The sequence below is a fragment of the Somniosus microcephalus genome, chromosome 19 (assembly GCF_052327205.1).
Source record: "Somniosus microcephalus isolate GS21.2 chromosome 19, FLI_Smic_1.0, whole genome shotgun sequence".
Lineage (NCBI taxonomy): Eukaryota > Metazoa > Chordata > Chondrichthyes > Squaliformes > Somniosidae > Somniosus > Somniosus microcephalus.
The window spans coordinates 72,885,313-72,901,345 of NC_141005.1; the positions used below are offsets into that span (position 1 = coordinate 72,885,313).

Genomic DNA, 16,033 nt, shown 5'->3' on the forward strand with positions numbered 1-16,033 from the left:
ACAAAACGCAAGCAGCACAGCTGCCGTTCGAACGTGAGCCATTCAAAATCTAACACTCGTTCCAAACAGGACATTTCAGTCTCTCATTCCCGGGCCTTTACTTTTCTCACAATACATTCATGTGACAAGTGCTATTTGGAGTCCTGCTCCCCAGAAAATTACCTGGATCTCCCAACTTTGTGAGGGGAAACAAGGCACTCTGCAGCTATTGCGCCCTTGGCCATAAGCATTAGTCTGAGCATTGCCACCCGAAAGGCACGGCCTAAAAAAGGCATCAACTCTGGCAACTTTTACGCACTGGTGCCTGAATTGCTTGGCTGTGGTGCCTTTGTTTCTGGCAAAATGTTAATGTGGGAAGTAGCATTGGAAGTAATTCCCTGAGTAACGGAGCAGAATTCAGCAGCCTTTGTGTGGAAGAAGTCTCATTCTTTGACTCTGGTGCCCTTTTCCTGAGAAACACCACTGTTTGCAGTGGGATTGAAAGCCACAGCAGCAGAAAGCAATGTGGAATGCATCAAGGTAGGGTAAAAAGGTAGATTTCTGACTCCCTGATTTTTAGTGTGGGAATTGGTTGAAAAGAGAAGTGTGATTTGAAACCTTATCCCCAAGGACAGTGTTAGGATGTGGTAAGTTTTCTGAGGAAAAGAAGTTGGTCTGTGAGCGTTGCCTTTAGCTTGTTGGCAAACGGCAATACCTTTGAGGTATTAGTGGTGGCCACTTGTAAATTGAAGATGAGTTGAGCAGGCTTTTTGACGCTGGTTGTAATTGTGTGGATCAAAAGGTAATGTCAGAAGTGGGATTCGAACCCACGCCCCTAGAAAGGAACCAGAATTCACCAACCATCGGTAAGGTAAGGATTAACAGTCCTTGAGTCTGGCGCCTTAGACCACTCGGCCATCCTGACACCTGTGCACAAAAGCACTAGAAAAACGTGCTCCAAATTCTGCACTCTTACTGAGCAGCATCACACTCATTCCTCCTGTGCAAACACACAACAAACACACTCCATTCATTCTTCCTGCATGAATTAACCGGCAGTGCCAGTCATTCAGTTCATCATCCCTGCAATGCAACCAACATTCATACGCACATATTTCTCCCAACAACTCGTATTTTGCAAAATAGCGGCTAACATCCTACAATTCTGCTGGCTCAACTTGACAAAACGCAAGCAGCACAGCTGCCGTTCGAACGTGAGCCATTCAAAATCTAACACTCGTTCCAAACAGGACATTTCAGTCTCTCATTCCCGGGCCTTTACTTTTCTCACAATACATTCATGTGACAAGTGCTATTTGGAGTCCTGCTCCCCAGAAAATTACCTGGATCTCCCAACTTTGTGAGGGGAAACAAGGCACTCTGCAGCTATTGCGCCCTTGGCCATAAGCATTAGTCTGAGCATTGCCACCCGAAAGGCACGGCCTAAAAAAGGCATCAACTCTGGCAACTTTTACGCACTGGTGCCTGAATTGCTTGGCTGTGGTGCCTTTGTTTCTGGCAAAATGTTAATGTGGGAAGTAGCATTGGAAGTAATTCCCTGAGTAACGGAGCAGAATTCAGCAGCCTTTGTGTGGAAGAAGTCTCATTCTTTGACTCTGGTGCCCTTTTCCTGAGAAACACCACTGTTTGCAGTGGGATTGAAAGCCACAGCAGCAGAAAGCAATGTGGAATGCATCAAGGTAGGGTAAAAAGGTAGATTTCTGACTCCCTGATTTTTAGTGTGGGAATTGGTTGAAAAGAGAAGTGTGATTTGAAACCTTATCCCCAAGGACAGTGTTAGGATGTGGTAAGTTTTCTGAGGAAAAGAAGTTGGTCTGTGAGCGTTGCCTTTAGCTTGTTGGCAAACGGCAATACCTTTGAGGTATTAGTGGTGGCCACTTGTAAATTGAAGATGAGTTGAGCAGGCTTTTTGACGCTGGTTGTAATTGTGTGGATCAAAAGGTAATGTCAGAAGTGGGATTCGAACCCACGCCCCTAGAAAGGGACCAGAATTCACCAACCATCGGTAAGGTAAGGATTAACAGTCCTTGAGTCTGGCGCCTTAGACCACTCGGCCATCCTGACACCTGTGCACAAAACCTCTAGAAAAACGTGCTCCAAATTCTGCACTCTTACTGAGCAGCATCACACTCATTCCTCCTGTGCAAACACACAACAAACACACTCCATTCATTCTTCCTGCATGAATTAACCGGCAGTGCCAGTCATTCAGTTCATCATCCCTGCAATGCAACCAACATTCATACGCACATATTTCTCCCAACAACTCGTATTTTGCAAAATAGCGGCTAACATCCTACAATTCTGCTGGCTCAACTTGACAAAACGCAAGCAGCACAGCTGCCGTTCGAACGTGAGCCATTCAAAATCTAACACTCGTTCCAAACAGGACATTTCAGTCTCTCATTCCCGGGCCTTTACTTTTCTCACAATACATTCATGTGACAAGTGCTATTTGGAGTCCTGCTCCCCAGAAAATTACCTGGATCTCCCAACTTTGTGAGGGGAAACAAGGCACTCTGCAGCTATTGCGCCCTTGGCCATAAGCATTAGTCTGAGCATTGCCACCCGAAAGGCACGGCCTAAAAAAGGCATCAACTCTGGCAACTTTTACGCACTGGTGCCTGAATTGCTTGGCTGTGGTGCCTTTGTTTCTGGCAAAATGTTAATGTGGGAAGTAGCATTGGAAGTAATTCCCTGAGTAACGGAGCAGAATTCAGCAGCCTTTGTGTGGAAGAAGTCTCATTCTTTGACTCTGGTGCCCTTTTCCTGAGAAACACCACTGTTTGCAGTGGGATTGAAAGCCACAGCAGCAGAAAGCAATGTGGAATGCATCAAGGTAGGGTAAAAAGGTAGATTTCTGACTCCCTGATTTTTAGTGTGGGAATTGGTTGAAAAGAGAAGTGTGATTTGAAACCTTATCCCCAAGGACAGTGTTAGGATGTGGTAAGTTTTCTGAGGAAAAGAAGTTGGTCTGTGAGCGTTGCCTTTAGCTTGTTGGCAAACGGCAATACCTTTGAGGTATTAGTGGTGGCCACTTGTAAATTGAAGATGAGTTGAGCAGGCTTTTTGACGCTGGTTGTAATTGTGTGGATCAAAAGGTAATGTCAGAAGTGGGATTCGAACCCACGCCCCTAGAAAGGGACCAGAATTCACCAACCATCGGTAAGGTAAAGATTAACAGTCCTTGAGTCTGGCACCTTAGACCACTCGGCCATCCTGACACCTGTGCACAAAAGCTCTAGAAAAACGTGCTCCAAATTCTGCACTCTTACTGAGCTGCATCACACTCATTCCTCCTGTGCATACACACAACAAACACACTCCATTCATTCTTCCTGCATGAATTAACCGGCAGTGCCAGTCATTCAGTTCATCATCCCTGCAATGCAACCAACATTCATACGCACATATTTCTCCCAACAACTCGTATTTTGCAAAATAGCGGCTAACATCCTACAATTCTGCTTGCTCAACTTGACAAAACGCAAGCAGCAGAGCTGCCGTTCGAACGTGAGCCATTCAAAATCTAACACTCGTTCCAAACAGGACATTTCAGTCTCTCATTCCCGGGCCTTTACTTTTCTCACAATACATTCATGTGACAAGTGCTATTTGGAGTCCTGCTCCCCAGAAAATTACCTGGATCTCCCAATTTTGTGAGGGGAAACAAGGCACTCTGCAGCTATTGCGCCCTTGGCCATAAGCATTAGTCTGAGCATTGCCACCCGAAAGGCACGGCCTAAAAAAGGCATCAACTCTGGCAACTTTTACGCACTGGTGCCTGAATTGCTTGGCTGTGGTGCCTTTGTTTCTGGCAAAATGTTAATGTGGGAAGTAGCATTGGAAGTAATTCCCTGAGTAACGGAGCAGAATTCAGCAGCCTTTGTGTGGAAGAAGTCTCATTCTTTGACTCTGGTGCCCTTTTCCTGAGAAACACCACTGTTTGCAGTGGGATTGAAAGCCACAGCAGCAGAAAGCAATGTGGAATGCATCAAGGTAGGGTAAAAAGGTAGATTTCTGACTCCCTGATTTTTAGTGTGGGAATTGGTTGAAAAGAGAAGTGTGATTTGAAACCTTATCCCCAAGGACAGTGTTAGGATGTGGTAAGTTTTCTGAGGAAAAGAAGTTGGTCTGTGAGCGTTGCCTTTAGCTTGTTGGCAAACGGCAATACCTTTGAGGTATTAGTGGTGGCCACTTGTAAATTGAAGATGAGTTGAGCAGGCTTTTTGACGCTGGTTGTAATTGTGTGGATCAAAAGGTAATGTCAGAAGTGGGATTCGAACCCACGCCCCTAGAAAGGGACCAGAATTCACCAACCATCGGTAAGGTAAGTATTAACAGTCCTTGAGTCTGGCGCCTTAGACCACTCGGCCATCCTGACACCTGTGTACAAAAGCACTAGAAAAACGTGCTCCAAATTCTGCACTCTTACTGAGCAGCATCACACTCATTCCTCCTGTGCAAACACACAACAAACACACTCCATTCATTCTTCCTGCATGAATTAACCGGCAGTGCCAGTCATTCAGTTCATCATCCCTGCAATGCAACCAACATTCATACGCACATATTTCTCCCAACAACTCGTATTTTGCAAAATAGCGGCTAACATCCTACAATTCTGCTGGCTCAACTTGACAAAACGCAAGCAGCACAGCTGCCGTTCGAACGTGAGCCATTCAAAATCTAACACTCGTTCCAAACAGGACATTTCAGTCTCTCATTCCCGGGCCTTTACTTTTCTCACAATACATTCATGTGACAAGTGCTATTTGGAGTCCTGCTCCCCAGAAAATTACCTGGATCTCCCAATTTTGTGAGGGGAAACAAGGCACTCTGCAGCTATTGCGCCCTTGGCCATAAGCATTAGTCTGAGCATTGCCACCCGAAAGGCACGGCCTAAAAAAGGCATCAACTCTGGCAACTTTTACGCACTGGTGCCTGAATTGCTTGGCTGTGGTGCCTTTGTTTCTGGCAAAATGTTAATGTGGGAAGTAGCATTGGAAGTAATTCCCTGAGTAACGGAGCAGAATTCAGCAGCCTTTGTGTGGAAGAAGTCTCATTCTTTGACTCTGGTGCCCTTTTCCTGAGAAACACCACTGTTTGCAGTGGGATTGAAAGCCACAGCAGCAGAAAGCAATGTGGAATGCATCAAGGTAGGGTAAAAAGGTAGATTTCTGACTCCCTGATTTTTAGTGTGGGAATTGGTTGAAAAGAGAAGTGTGATTTGAAACCTTATCCCCAAGGACAGTGTTAGGATGTGGTAAGTTTTCTGAGGAAAAGAAGTTGGTCTGTGAGCGTTGCCTTTAGCTTGTTGGCAAACGGCAATACCTTTGAGGTATTAGTGGTGGCCACTTGTAAATTGAAGATGAGTTGAGCAGGCTTTTTGACGCTGGTTGTAATTGTGTGGATCAAAAGGTAATGTCAGAAGTGGGATTCGAACCCACACCCCTAGAAAGGGACCAGAATTCACCAATCATCGGTAAGGTAAGGATTAACAGTCCTTGAGTCTGGCGCCTTAGACCACTCGGCCATCCTGACACCTGTGCACAAAAGCTCTAGAAAAACGTGCTCCAAATTCTGCACTCTTACTGAGCAGCATCACACTCATTCCTCCTGTGCAAACACACAACAAACACACTCCATTCATTCTTCCTGCATGAATTAACCGGCAGTGCCAGTCATTCAGTTCATCATCCCTGCAATGCAACCAACATTTATACGCACATATTTCTCCCAACAACTCGTATTTTGCAAAATAGCGGCTCACATCCTACAATTCTGCTGGCTCAACTTGACAAAACGCAAGCAGCACAGCTGCCGTTCGAACGTGAGCCATTCAAAATCTAACACTCGTTCCAAACAGGACATTTCAGTCTCTCATTCCCGGGCCTTTACTTTTCTCACAATACATTCATGTGACAAGTGCTATTTGGAGTCCTGCTCCCCAGAAAATTACCTGGATCTCCCAATTTTGTGAGGGGAAACAAGGCACTCTGCAGCTATTGCGCCCTTGGCCATAAGCATTAGTCTGAGCATTGCCACCCGAAAGGCACGGCCTAAAAAAGGCATCAACTCTGGCAACTTTTACGCACTGGTGCCTGAATTGCTTGGCTGTGGTGCCTTTGTTTCTGGCAAAATGTTAATGTGGGAAGTAGCATTGGAAGTAATTCCCTGAGTAACGGAGCAGAATTCAGCAGCCTTTGTGTGGAAGAAGTCTCATTCTTTGACTCTGGTGCCCTTTTCCTGAGAAACACCACTGTTTGCAGTGGGATTGAAAGCCACAGCAGCAGAAAGCAATGTGGAATGCATCAAGGTAGGGTAAAAAGGTAGATTTCTGACTCCCTGATTTTTAGTGTGGGAATTGGTTGAAAAGAGAAGTGTGATTTGAAACCTTATCCCCAAGGACAGTGTTAGGATGTGGTAAGTTTTCTGAGGAAAAGAAGTTGGTCTGTGAGCGTTGCCTTTAGCTTGTTGGCAAACGGCAATACCTTTGAGGTATTAGTGGCGGCCACTTGTAAATTGAAGATGAGTTGAGCAGGCTTTTTGACGCTGGTTGTAATTGTGTGGATCAAAAGGTAATGTCAGAAGTGGGATTCGAACCCACGCCCCTAGAAAGGGACCAGAATTCACCAACCATCGGTAAGGTAAGGATTAACAGTCCTTGAGTCTGGCGCCTTAGACCACTCGGCCATCCTGACACCTGTGCACAAAAGCTCTAGAAAAACGTGCTCCAAATTCTGCACTCTTACTGAGCAGCATCACACTCATTCCACCTGTGCAAACACACAACAAACACACTCCATTCATTCTTCCTGCATGAATTAACCGGCAGTGCCAGTCATTCAGTTCATCATCCCTGCAATGCAACCAACATTCATACGCACATATTTCTCCCAACAACTCGTATTTTGCAAAATAGCGGCTAACATCCTACAATTCTGCTGGCTCAACTTGACAAAATGCAAGCAGCACAGCTGCCGTTCGAACGTGAGCCATTCAAAATCTAACACTCGTTCCAAACAGGACATTTCAGTCTCTCATTCCCGGGCCTTTACTTTTCTCACAATACATTCATGTGACAAGTGCTATTTGGAGTCCTGCTCCCCAGAAAATTACCTGGATCTCCCAATTTTGTGAGGGGAAACAAGGCACTCTGCAGCTATTGCGCCCTTGGCCATAAGCATTAGTCTGAGCATTGCCACCCGAAAGGCACGGCCTAAAAAAGGCATCAACTCTGGCAACTTTTACGCACTGGTGCCTGAATTGCTTGGCTGTGGTGCCTTTGTTTCTGGCAAAATGTTAATGTGGGAAGTAGCATTGGAAGTAATTCCCTGAGTAACGGAGCAGAATTCAGCAGCCTTTGTGTGGAAGAAGTCTCATTCCTTGACTCTGGTGCCCTTTTCCTGAGAAACACCACTGTTTGCAGTGGGATTGAAAGCCACAGCAGCAGAAAGCAATGTGGAATGCATCAACGCGGTAGGGTAAAAAGGTAGATTTCTGACTCCCTGATTTTTAGTGTGGGAATTGGTTGAAAAGAGAAGTGTGATTTGAAACCTTATCCCCAAGGACAGTGTTAGGATGTGGTAAGTTTTCTAAGGAAAAGAAGTTGGTCTGTGAGCGTTGCCTTTAGCTTGTTGGCAAACGGCAATACCTTTGAGGTATTAGTGGTGGCCACTTGTAAATTGAAGATGAGTTGAGCAGGCTTTTTGACGCTGGTTGTAATTGTGTGGATCAAAAGGTAATGTCAGAAGTGGGATTCGAACCCACGCCCCTAGAAAGGGACCAGAATTCACCAACCATTGGTAAGGTAAGGATTAACAGTCTTATGAGTCTGCCACCTTAGACCACTCGGCCATCGTGACACCTGTACACAAAAGCTCTAGAAAAACGTGCTCCAAATTCTGCACTCTTACTGAGCAGCATCACACTCATTCCTCCTGTGCAAACACACAACAAACACACTCCATTCATTCTTCCTGCATGAATTAACCGGCAGTGCCAGTCATTCAGTTCATCATCCCTGCAATGCAACCAACATTTATACGCACATATTTCTCCCAACAACTCGTATTTTGCAAAATAGCAGCTAACATCCTACAATTCTGCTGGCTCAACTTGACAAAACGCAAGCAGCACAGCTGCCGTTCGAACGTGAGCCATTCAAAATCTAACACTCGTTCCAAACAGGACATTTCAGTCTCTCATTCCCGGGCCTCTCCTTTTCTCACAATACATTCATGTGACAAGTGCTATTTGGAGTCCTGCTCCCCAGAAAATTACCTGGATCTCCCAACTTTGTGAGGGGAAACAAGGCACTCTGCAGCTATTGCGCCCTTGGCCATAAGCATTAGTCTGAGCATTGCCACCCGAAAGGCACGGCCTAAAAAAGGCATCAACTCTGGCAACTTTTACGCACTGGTGCCTGAATTGCTTGGCTGTGGTGCCTTTGTTTCTGGCAAAATGTTAATGTGGGAAGTAGCATTGGAAGTAATTCCCTGAGTAACGGAGCAGAATTCAGCAGCCTTTGTGTGGAAGAAGTCTCATTCTTTGACTCTGGTGCCCTTTTCCTGAGAAACACCACTGTTTGCAGTGAGATTGAAAGCCACAGCAGCAGAAAGCAATGTGGAATGCATCAAGGTAGGGTAAAAAGGTAGATTTCTGACTCCCTGATTTTTAGTGTGGGAATTGGTTGAAAAGAGAAGTGTGATTTGAAACCTTATCCCCAAGGACAGTGTTAGGATGTGGTAAGTTTTCTGAGGAAAAGAAGTTGGTCTGTGAGCGTTGCCTTTAGCTTGTTGGCAAACGGCAATACCTTTGAGGTATTAGTGGCGGCCACTTGTAAATTGAAGATGAGTTGAGCAGGCTTTTTGACGCTGGTTGTAATTGTGTGGATCAAAAGGTAATGTCAGAAGTGGGATTCGAACCCACGCCCCTAGAAAGGGACCAGACTTCACCAACCATCGGTAAGGTAAGGATTAACAGTCCTTGAGTCTGGTGCCTTAGACCACTCGGCCATCCTGACACCTGTGCACAAAAGCTCTAGAAAAACATGCTCCAAATTCTGCACTCTTACTGAGCAGCATCACACTCATTCCTCCTGTGCAAACACACAACAAACACACTCCATTCATTCTTCCTGCATGAATTAACCGGCAGTGCCAGTCATTCAGTTCATCATCCCTGCAATGCAACCAACATTCATACGCACATATTTCTCCCAACAACTCGTATTTTGCAAAATAGCGGCTAACATCCTACAATTCTGCTGGCTCAACTTGACAAAACGCAAGCAGCACAGCTGCCGTTCGAACGTGAGCCATTCAAAATCTAACACTCGTTCCAAACAGGACATTTCAGTCTCTCATTCCCGGGCCTTTACTTTTCTCACAGTACATTCATGTGACAAGTGCTATTTGGAGTCCTGCTCCCCAGAAAATTACCTGGATCTCCCAACTTTGTGAGGGGAAACAAGGCACTCTGCAGCTATTGCGCCCTTGGCCATAAGCATTAGTCTGAGCATTGCCACCCGAAAGGCACGGCCTAAAAAAGGCATCAACTCTGGCAACTTTTACGCACTGGTGCCTGAATTGCTTGGCTGTGGTGCCTTTGTTTCTGGCAAAATGTTAATGTGGGAAGTAGCATTGGAAGTAATTCCCTGAGTAACGGAGCAGAATTCAGCAGCCTTTGTGTGGAAGAAGTCTCATTCTTTGACTCTGGTGCCCTTTTCCTGAGAAACACCACTGTTTGCAGTGGGATTGAAAGCCACAGCAGCAGAAAGCAATGTGGAATGCATCAAGGTAGGGTAAAAAGGTAGATTTCTGACTCCCTGATTTTTAGTGTGGGAATTGGTTGAAAAGAGAAGTGTGATTTGAAACCTTATCCCCAAGGACAGTGTTAGGATGTGGTAAGTTTTCTGAGGAAAAGAAGTTGGTCTGTGAGCGTTGCCTTTAGCTTGTTGGCAAACGGCAATACCTTTGAGGTATTAGTGGCGGCCACTTGTAAATTGAAGATGAGTTGAGCAGGCTTTTTGACGCTGGTTGTAATTGTGTGGATCAAAAGGTAATGTCAGAAGTGGGATTCGAACCCACGCCCCTAGAAAGGGACCAGAATTCACCAACCATCGGTAAGGTAAGGATTAACAGTCCTTGAGTCTGGCGCCTTAGACCACTCGGCCATCCTGACACCTGTGCACAAAAGCTCTAGAAAAACGTGCTCCAAATTCTGCACTCTTACTGAGCAGCATCACACTCATTCCTCCTGTGCAAACACACAACAAACACACTCCATTCATTCTTCCTGCATGAATTAACCGGCAGTGCCAGTCATTCAGTTCATCATCCCTGCAATGCAACCAACATTCATACGCACATATTTCTCCCAACAACTCGTATTTTGCAAAATAGCGGCTGACATCCTACAATTCTGCTGGCTCAACTTGACAAAACGCAAGCAGCACAGCTGCCGTTCGAACGTGAGCCATTCAAAATCTAACACTCGTTCCAAACAGGACATTTCAGTCTCTCATTCCCGGGCCTTTACTTTTCTCACAATACATTCATGTGACAAGTGCTATTTGGAGTCCTGCTCCCCAGAAAATTACCTGGATCTCCCAACTTTGTGAGGGGAAACAAGGCACTCTGCAGCTATTGCGCCCTTGGCCATAAGCATTAGTCTGAGCATTGCCACCCGAAAGGCACGGCCTAAAAAAGGCATCAACTCTGGCAACTTTTACGCACTGGTGCCTGAATTGCTTGGCTGTGGTGCCTTTGTTTCTGGCAAAATGTTAATGTGGGAAGTAGCATTGGAAGTAATTCCCTGAGTAACGGAGCAGAATTCAGCAGCCTTTGTGTGGAAGAAGTCTCATTCTTTGACTCTGGTGCCCTTTTCCTGAGAAACACCACTGTTTGCAGTGGGATTGAAAGCCACAGCAGCAGAAAGCAATGTGGAATGCATCAAGGTAGGGTAAAAAGGTAGATTTCTGACTCCCTGATTTTTAGTGTGGGAATTGGTTGAAAAGAGAAGTGTGATTTGAAACCTTATCCCCAAGGACAGTGTTAGGATGTGGTAAGTTTTCTGAGGAAAAGAAGTTGGTCTGTGAGCGTTGCCTTTAGCTTGTTGGCAAACGGCAATACCTTTGAGGTATTAGTGGTGGCCACTTGTAAATTGAAGATGAGTTGAGCAGGCTTTTTGACGCTGGTTGTAATTGTGTGGATCAAAAGGTAATGTCAGAAGTGGGATTCGAACCCACGCACCTAGAAAGGGACCAGAATTCACCAACCATCGGTAAGGTAAGGATTAACAGTCCTTGAGTCTGGCGCCTTAGACCACTCGGCCATCCTGACACCTGTGCACAAAAGCTCTAGAAAAACGTGCTCCAAATTCTGCACTCTTACTGAGCAGCATCACACTCATTCCTCCTGTGCAAACACACAACAAACACACTCCATTCATTCTTCCTGCATGAATTAACCGGCAGTGCCAGTCATTCAGTTCATCATCCCTGCAATGCAACCAACATTCATACGCACATATTTCTCCCAACAACTCGTATTTTGCAAAATAGCGGCTGACATCCTACAATTCTGCTGGCTCAACTTGACAAAACGCAAGCAGCACAGCTGCCGTTCGAACGTGAGCCATTCAAAATCTAACACTCGTTCCAAACAGGACATTTCAGTCTCTCATTCCCGGGCCTTTACTTTTCTCACAATACATTCATGTGACAAGTGCTATTTGGAGTCCTGCTCCCCAGAAAATTACCTGGATCTCCCAACTTTGTGAGGGGAAACAAGGCACTCTGCAGCTATTGCGCCCTTGGCCATAAGCATTAGTCTGAGCATTGCCACCCGAAAGGCACGGCCTAAAAAAGGCATCAACTCTGGCAACTTTTACGCACTGGTGCCTGAATTGCTTGGCTGTGGTGCCTTTGTTTCTGGCAAAATGTTAATGTGGGAAGTAGCATTGGAAGTAATTCCCTGAGTAACGGAGCAGAATTCAGCAGCCTTTGTGTGGAAGAAGTCTCATTCTTTGACTCTGGTGCCCTTTTCCTGAGAAACACCACTGTTTGCAGTGGGATTGAAAGACACAGCAGCAGAAAGCAATGTGGAATGCATCAAGGTAGGGTAAAAAGGTAGATTTCTGACTCCCTGATTTTTAGTGTGGGAATTGGTTGAAAAGAGAAGTGTGATTTGAAACCTTATCCCCAAGGACAGTGTTAGAATGTGGTAAGTTTTCTGAGGAAAAGAAGTTGGTCTGTGAGCGTTGCCTTTAGCTTGTTGGCAAACGGCAATACCTTTGAGGTATTAGTGGTGGCCACTTGTAAATTGAAGATGAGTTGAGCAGGCTTTTTGACGCTGGTTGTAATTGTGCGGATCAAAAGGTAATGTCAGAAGTGGGATTCGAACCCACGCCCCTAGAAAGGGACCAGAATTCACCAACCATCGGTAAGGTAAGGATTAACAGTCCTTGAGTCTGGCGCCTTAGACCACTCGGCCATCCTGACACCTGTGCACAAAAGCTCTAGAAAAACGTGCTCCAAATTCTGCACTCTTACTGAGCAGCATCACACTCATTCCTCCTGTGCAAACACACAACAAACACACTCCATTCATTCTTCCTGCATGAATTAACCGGCAGTGCCAGTCATTCAGTTCATCATCCCTGCAATGCAACCAACATTCATACGCACATATTTCTCCCAACAACTCGTATTTTGCAAAATAGCGGCTGACATCCTACAATTCTGCTGGCTCAACTTGACAAAACGCAAGCAGCACAGCTGCCGTTCGAACGTGAGCCATTCAAAATCTAACACTCGTTCCAAACAGGACATTTCAGTCTCTCATTCCCGGGCCTTTACTTTTCTCACAATACATTCATGTGACAAGTGCTATTTGGAGTCCTGCTCCCCAGAAAATTACCTGGATCTCCCAACTTTGTGAGGGGAAACAAGGCACTCTGCAGCTATTGCGCCCTTGGCCATAAGCATTAGTCTGAGCATTGCCACCCGAAAGGCACGGCCTAAAAAAGGCATCAACTCTGGCAACTTTTACGCACTGGTGCCTGAATTGCTTGGCTGTGGTGCCTTTGTTTCTGGCAAAATGTTAATGTGGGAAGTAGCATTGGAAGTAATTCCCTGAGTAACGGAGCAGAATTCAGCAGCCTTTGTGTGGAAGAAGTCTCATTCTTTGACTCTGGTGCCCTTTTCCTGAGAAACACCACTGTTTGCAGTGGGATTGAAAGACACAGCAGCAGAAAGCAATGTGGAATGCATCAAGGTAGGGTAAAAAGGTAGATTTCTGACTCCCTGATTTTTAGTGTGGGAATTGGTTGAAAAGAGAAGTGTGATTTGAAACCTTATCCCCAAGGACAGTGTTAGAATGTGGTAAGTTTTCTGAGGAAAAGAAGTTGGTCTGTGAGCGTTGCCTTTAGCTTGTTGGCAAACGGCAATACCTTTGAGGTATTAGTGGTGGCCACTTGTAAATTGAAGATGAGTTGAGCAGGCTTTTTGACGCTGGTTGTAATTGTGCGGATCAAAAGGTAATGTCAGAAGTGGGATTCGAACCCACGCCCCTAGAAAGGGACCAGAATTCACCAACCATCGGTAAGGTAAGGATTAACAGTCCTTGAGTCTGGCGCCTTAGACCACTCGGCCATCCTGACACCTGTGCACAAAAGCTCTAGAAAAACGTGCTCCAAATTCTGCACTCTTACTGAGCAGCATCACACTCATTCCTCCTGTGCAAACACACAACAAACACACTCCATTCATTCTTCCTGCATGAATTAACCGGCAGTGCCAGTCATTCAGTTCATCATCCCTGCAATGCAACCAACATTCATACGCACATATTTCTCCCAACAACTCGTATTTTGCAAAATAGCGGCTGACATCCTACAATTCTGCTGGCTCAACTTGACAAAACGCAAGCAGCACAGCTGCCGTTCGAACGTGAGCCATTCAAAATCTAACACTCGTTCCAAACAGGACATTTCAGTCTCTCATTCCCAGGCCTTTACTTTTCTCACAATACATTCATGTGACAAGTGCTATTTGGAGTCCTGCTCCCCAGAAAATTACCTGGATCTCCCAACTTTGTGAAGGGAAACAAGGCACTCTGCAGCTATTGCGCCCTTGGCCATAAGCATTAGTCTGAGCATTGCCACCCGAAAGGCACGGCCTAAAAAAGGCATCAACTCTGGCAACTTTTACGCACTGGTGCCTGAATTGCTTGGCTGTGGTGCCTTTGTTTCTGGCAAAATGTTAATGTGGGAAGTAGCATTGGAAGTAATTCCCTGAGTAACGGAGCAGAATTCAGCAGCCTTTGTGTGGAAGAAGTCTCATTCTTTGACTCTGGTGCCCTTTTCCTGAGAAACACCACTGTTTGCAGTGGGATTGAAAGCCACAGCAGCAGAAAGCAATGTGGAATGCATCAAGGTAGGGTAAAAAGGTAGATTTCTGACTCCCTGATTTTTAGTGTGGGAATTGGTTGAAAAGAGAAGTGTGATTTGAAACCTTATCCCCAAGGACAGTGTTAGAATGTGGTAAGTTTTCTGAGGAAAAGAAGTTGGTCTGTGAGCGTTGCCTTTAGCTTGTTGGCAAACGGCAATACCTTTGAGGTATTAGTGGTGGCCACTTGTAAATTGAAGATGAGTTGAGCAGCCTTTTTGACGCTGGTTGTAATTGTGTGGATCAAAAGGTAATGTCAGAAGTGGGATTCGAACCCACGCCCCTAGAAAGGGACCAGAATTCACCAACCATCGGTAAGGTAAGGATTAACAGTCCTTGAGTCTGGCGCCTTAGACCACTCGGCCATCCTGACACCTGTGCACAAAAGCACTAGAAAAACGTGCTCCAAATTCTGCACTCTTACTGAGCAGCATCACACTCATTCCTCCTGTGCAAACACACAACAAACACACTCCATTCATTCTTCCTGCATGAATTAACCGGCAGTGCCAGTCATTCAGTTCATCATCCCTGCAATGCAACCAACATTCATACGCACATATTTCTCCCAACAACTCGTATTTTGCAAAATAGCGGCTGACATCCTACAATTCTGCTGGCTCAACTTGACAAAACGCAAGCAGCACAGCTGCCGTTCGAACGTGAGCCATTCAAAATCTAACACTCGTTCCAAACAGGACATTTCAGTCTCTCATTCCCGGGCCTTTACTTTTCTCACAATACATTCATGTGACAAGTGCTATTTGGAGTCCTGCTCCCCAGAAAATTACCTGGATCTCCCAACTTTGTGAGGGGAAACAAGGCACTCTGCAGCTATTGCGCCCTTGGCCATAAGCATTAGTCTGAGCATTGCCACCCGAAAGGCACGGCCTAAAAAAGGCATCAACTCTGGCAACTTTTACGCACTGGTGCCTGAATTGCTTGGCTGTGGTGCCTTTGTTTCTGGCAAAATGTTAATGTGGGAAGTAGCATTGGAAGTAATTCCCTGAGTAACGGAGCAGAATTCAGCAGCCTTTGTGTGGAAGAAGTCTCATTCTTTGACTCTGGTGCCCTTTTCCTGAGAAACACCACTGTTTGCAGTGGGATTGAAAGCCACAGCAGCAGAAAGCAATGTGGAATGCATCAAGGTAGGGTAAAAAGGTAGATTTCTGACTCCCTGATTTTTAGTGTGGGAATTGGTTGAAAAGAGAAGTGTGATTTGAAACCTTATCCCCAAGGACAGTGTTAGGATGTGGTAAGTTTTCTGAGGAAAAGAAGTTGGTCTGTGAGCGTTGCCTTTAGCTTGTTGGCAAACGGCAATACCTTTGAGGTATTAGTGGTGGCCACTTGTAAATTGAAGATGAGTTGAGCAGGCTTTTTGACGCTGGTTGTAATTGTGTGGATCAAAAGGTAATGTCAGAAGTGGGATTCGAACCCACGCCCCTAGAAAGGGACCAGAATTCACCAACCATCGGTAAGGTAAGGATTAACAGTCCTTGAGTCTGGCGCCTTAGACCACTCGGCCATCCTGACACCTGTGCACAAAAGCTCTAGAAAAACGTGCTCCAAATTCTGCAC

The 16,033-nt window shown here is 45.6% G+C and overlaps 13 non-coding genes across 13 annotated transcripts; all 13 read right to left on the reverse strand.

Moving 5' to 3' along the window:
* Positions 1–785: 785 nt before the first annotated feature.
* On the reverse strand, positions 786–904 carry trnal-caa (transfer RNA leucine (anticodon CAA)). The gene is made up of 2 exons: positions 867–904; positions 786–831 (listed from the first exon to the last, which is right to left on the reverse strand). It is a non-coding gene; the product is annotated as a tRNA-Leu (tRNA).
* Positions 905–1,945: 1,041 nt separating this feature from the next.
* On the reverse strand, positions 1,946–2,064 carry trnal-caa (transfer RNA leucine (anticodon CAA)). Its single transcript has 2 exons — positions 2,027–2,064; positions 1,946–1,991 (listed from the first exon to the last, which is right to left on the reverse strand). It is a non-coding gene; the product is annotated as a tRNA-Leu (tRNA).
* Positions 2,065–3,105: 1,041 nt separating this feature from the next.
* trnal-caa (transfer RNA leucine (anticodon CAA)) lies at positions 3,106–3,224 on the reverse strand. The gene is made up of 2 exons: positions 3,187–3,224; positions 3,106–3,151 (listed from the first exon to the last, which is right to left on the reverse strand). It is a non-coding gene; the product is annotated as a tRNA-Leu (tRNA).
* Positions 3,225–4,265: 1,041 nt separating this feature from the next.
* On the reverse strand, positions 4,266–4,384 carry trnal-caa (transfer RNA leucine (anticodon CAA)). Its single transcript has 2 exons — positions 4,347–4,384; positions 4,266–4,311 (listed from the first exon to the last, which is right to left on the reverse strand). It is a non-coding gene; the product is annotated as a tRNA-Leu (tRNA).
* A 1,041-nt stretch (positions 4,385–5,425) lies between these two features.
* trnal-caa (transfer RNA leucine (anticodon CAA)) lies at positions 5,426–5,544 on the reverse strand. The gene is made up of 2 exons: positions 5,507–5,544; positions 5,426–5,471 (listed from the first exon to the last, which is right to left on the reverse strand). It is a non-coding gene; the product is annotated as a tRNA-Leu (tRNA).
* A 1,041-nt stretch (positions 5,545–6,585) lies between these two features.
* On the reverse strand, positions 6,586–6,704 carry trnal-caa (transfer RNA leucine (anticodon CAA)). Its single transcript has 2 exons — positions 6,667–6,704; positions 6,586–6,631 (listed from the first exon to the last, which is right to left on the reverse strand). It is a non-coding gene; the product is annotated as a tRNA-Leu (tRNA).
* Positions 6,705–8,909: 2,205 nt separating this feature from the next.
* On the reverse strand, positions 8,910–9,028 carry trnal-caa (transfer RNA leucine (anticodon CAA)). The gene is made up of 2 exons: positions 8,991–9,028; positions 8,910–8,955 (listed from the first exon to the last, which is right to left on the reverse strand). It is a non-coding gene; the product is annotated as a tRNA-Leu (tRNA).
* A 1,041-nt stretch (positions 9,029–10,069) lies between these two features.
* On the reverse strand, positions 10,070–10,188 carry trnal-caa (transfer RNA leucine (anticodon CAA)). The gene is made up of 2 exons: positions 10,151–10,188; positions 10,070–10,115 (listed from the first exon to the last, which is right to left on the reverse strand). It is a non-coding gene; the product is annotated as a tRNA-Leu (tRNA).
* A 1,041-nt stretch (positions 10,189–11,229) lies between these two features.
* Positions 11,230–11,348, reverse strand: trnal-caa (transfer RNA leucine (anticodon CAA)). Its single transcript has 2 exons — positions 11,311–11,348; positions 11,230–11,264 (listed from the first exon to the last, which is right to left on the reverse strand). It is a non-coding gene; the product is annotated as a tRNA-Leu (tRNA).
* A 1,041-nt stretch (positions 11,349–12,389) lies between these two features.
* On the reverse strand, positions 12,390–12,508 carry trnal-caa (transfer RNA leucine (anticodon CAA)). The gene is made up of 2 exons: positions 12,471–12,508; positions 12,390–12,435 (listed from the first exon to the last, which is right to left on the reverse strand). It is a non-coding gene; the product is annotated as a tRNA-Leu (tRNA).
* Positions 12,509–13,549: 1,041 nt separating this feature from the next.
* trnal-caa (transfer RNA leucine (anticodon CAA)) lies at positions 13,550–13,668 on the reverse strand. The gene is made up of 2 exons: positions 13,631–13,668; positions 13,550–13,595 (listed from the first exon to the last, which is right to left on the reverse strand). It is a non-coding gene; the product is annotated as a tRNA-Leu (tRNA).
* A 1,041-nt stretch (positions 13,669–14,709) lies between these two features.
* Positions 14,710–14,828, reverse strand: trnal-caa (transfer RNA leucine (anticodon CAA)). The gene is made up of 2 exons: positions 14,791–14,828; positions 14,710–14,755 (listed from the first exon to the last, which is right to left on the reverse strand). It is a non-coding gene; the product is annotated as a tRNA-Leu (tRNA).
* Positions 14,829–15,869: 1,041 nt separating this feature from the next.
* Positions 15,870–15,988, reverse strand: trnal-caa (transfer RNA leucine (anticodon CAA)). Its single transcript has 2 exons — positions 15,951–15,988; positions 15,870–15,915 (listed from the first exon to the last, which is right to left on the reverse strand). It is a non-coding gene; the product is annotated as a tRNA-Leu (tRNA).
* Positions 15,989–16,033: the final 45 nt, after the last annotated feature.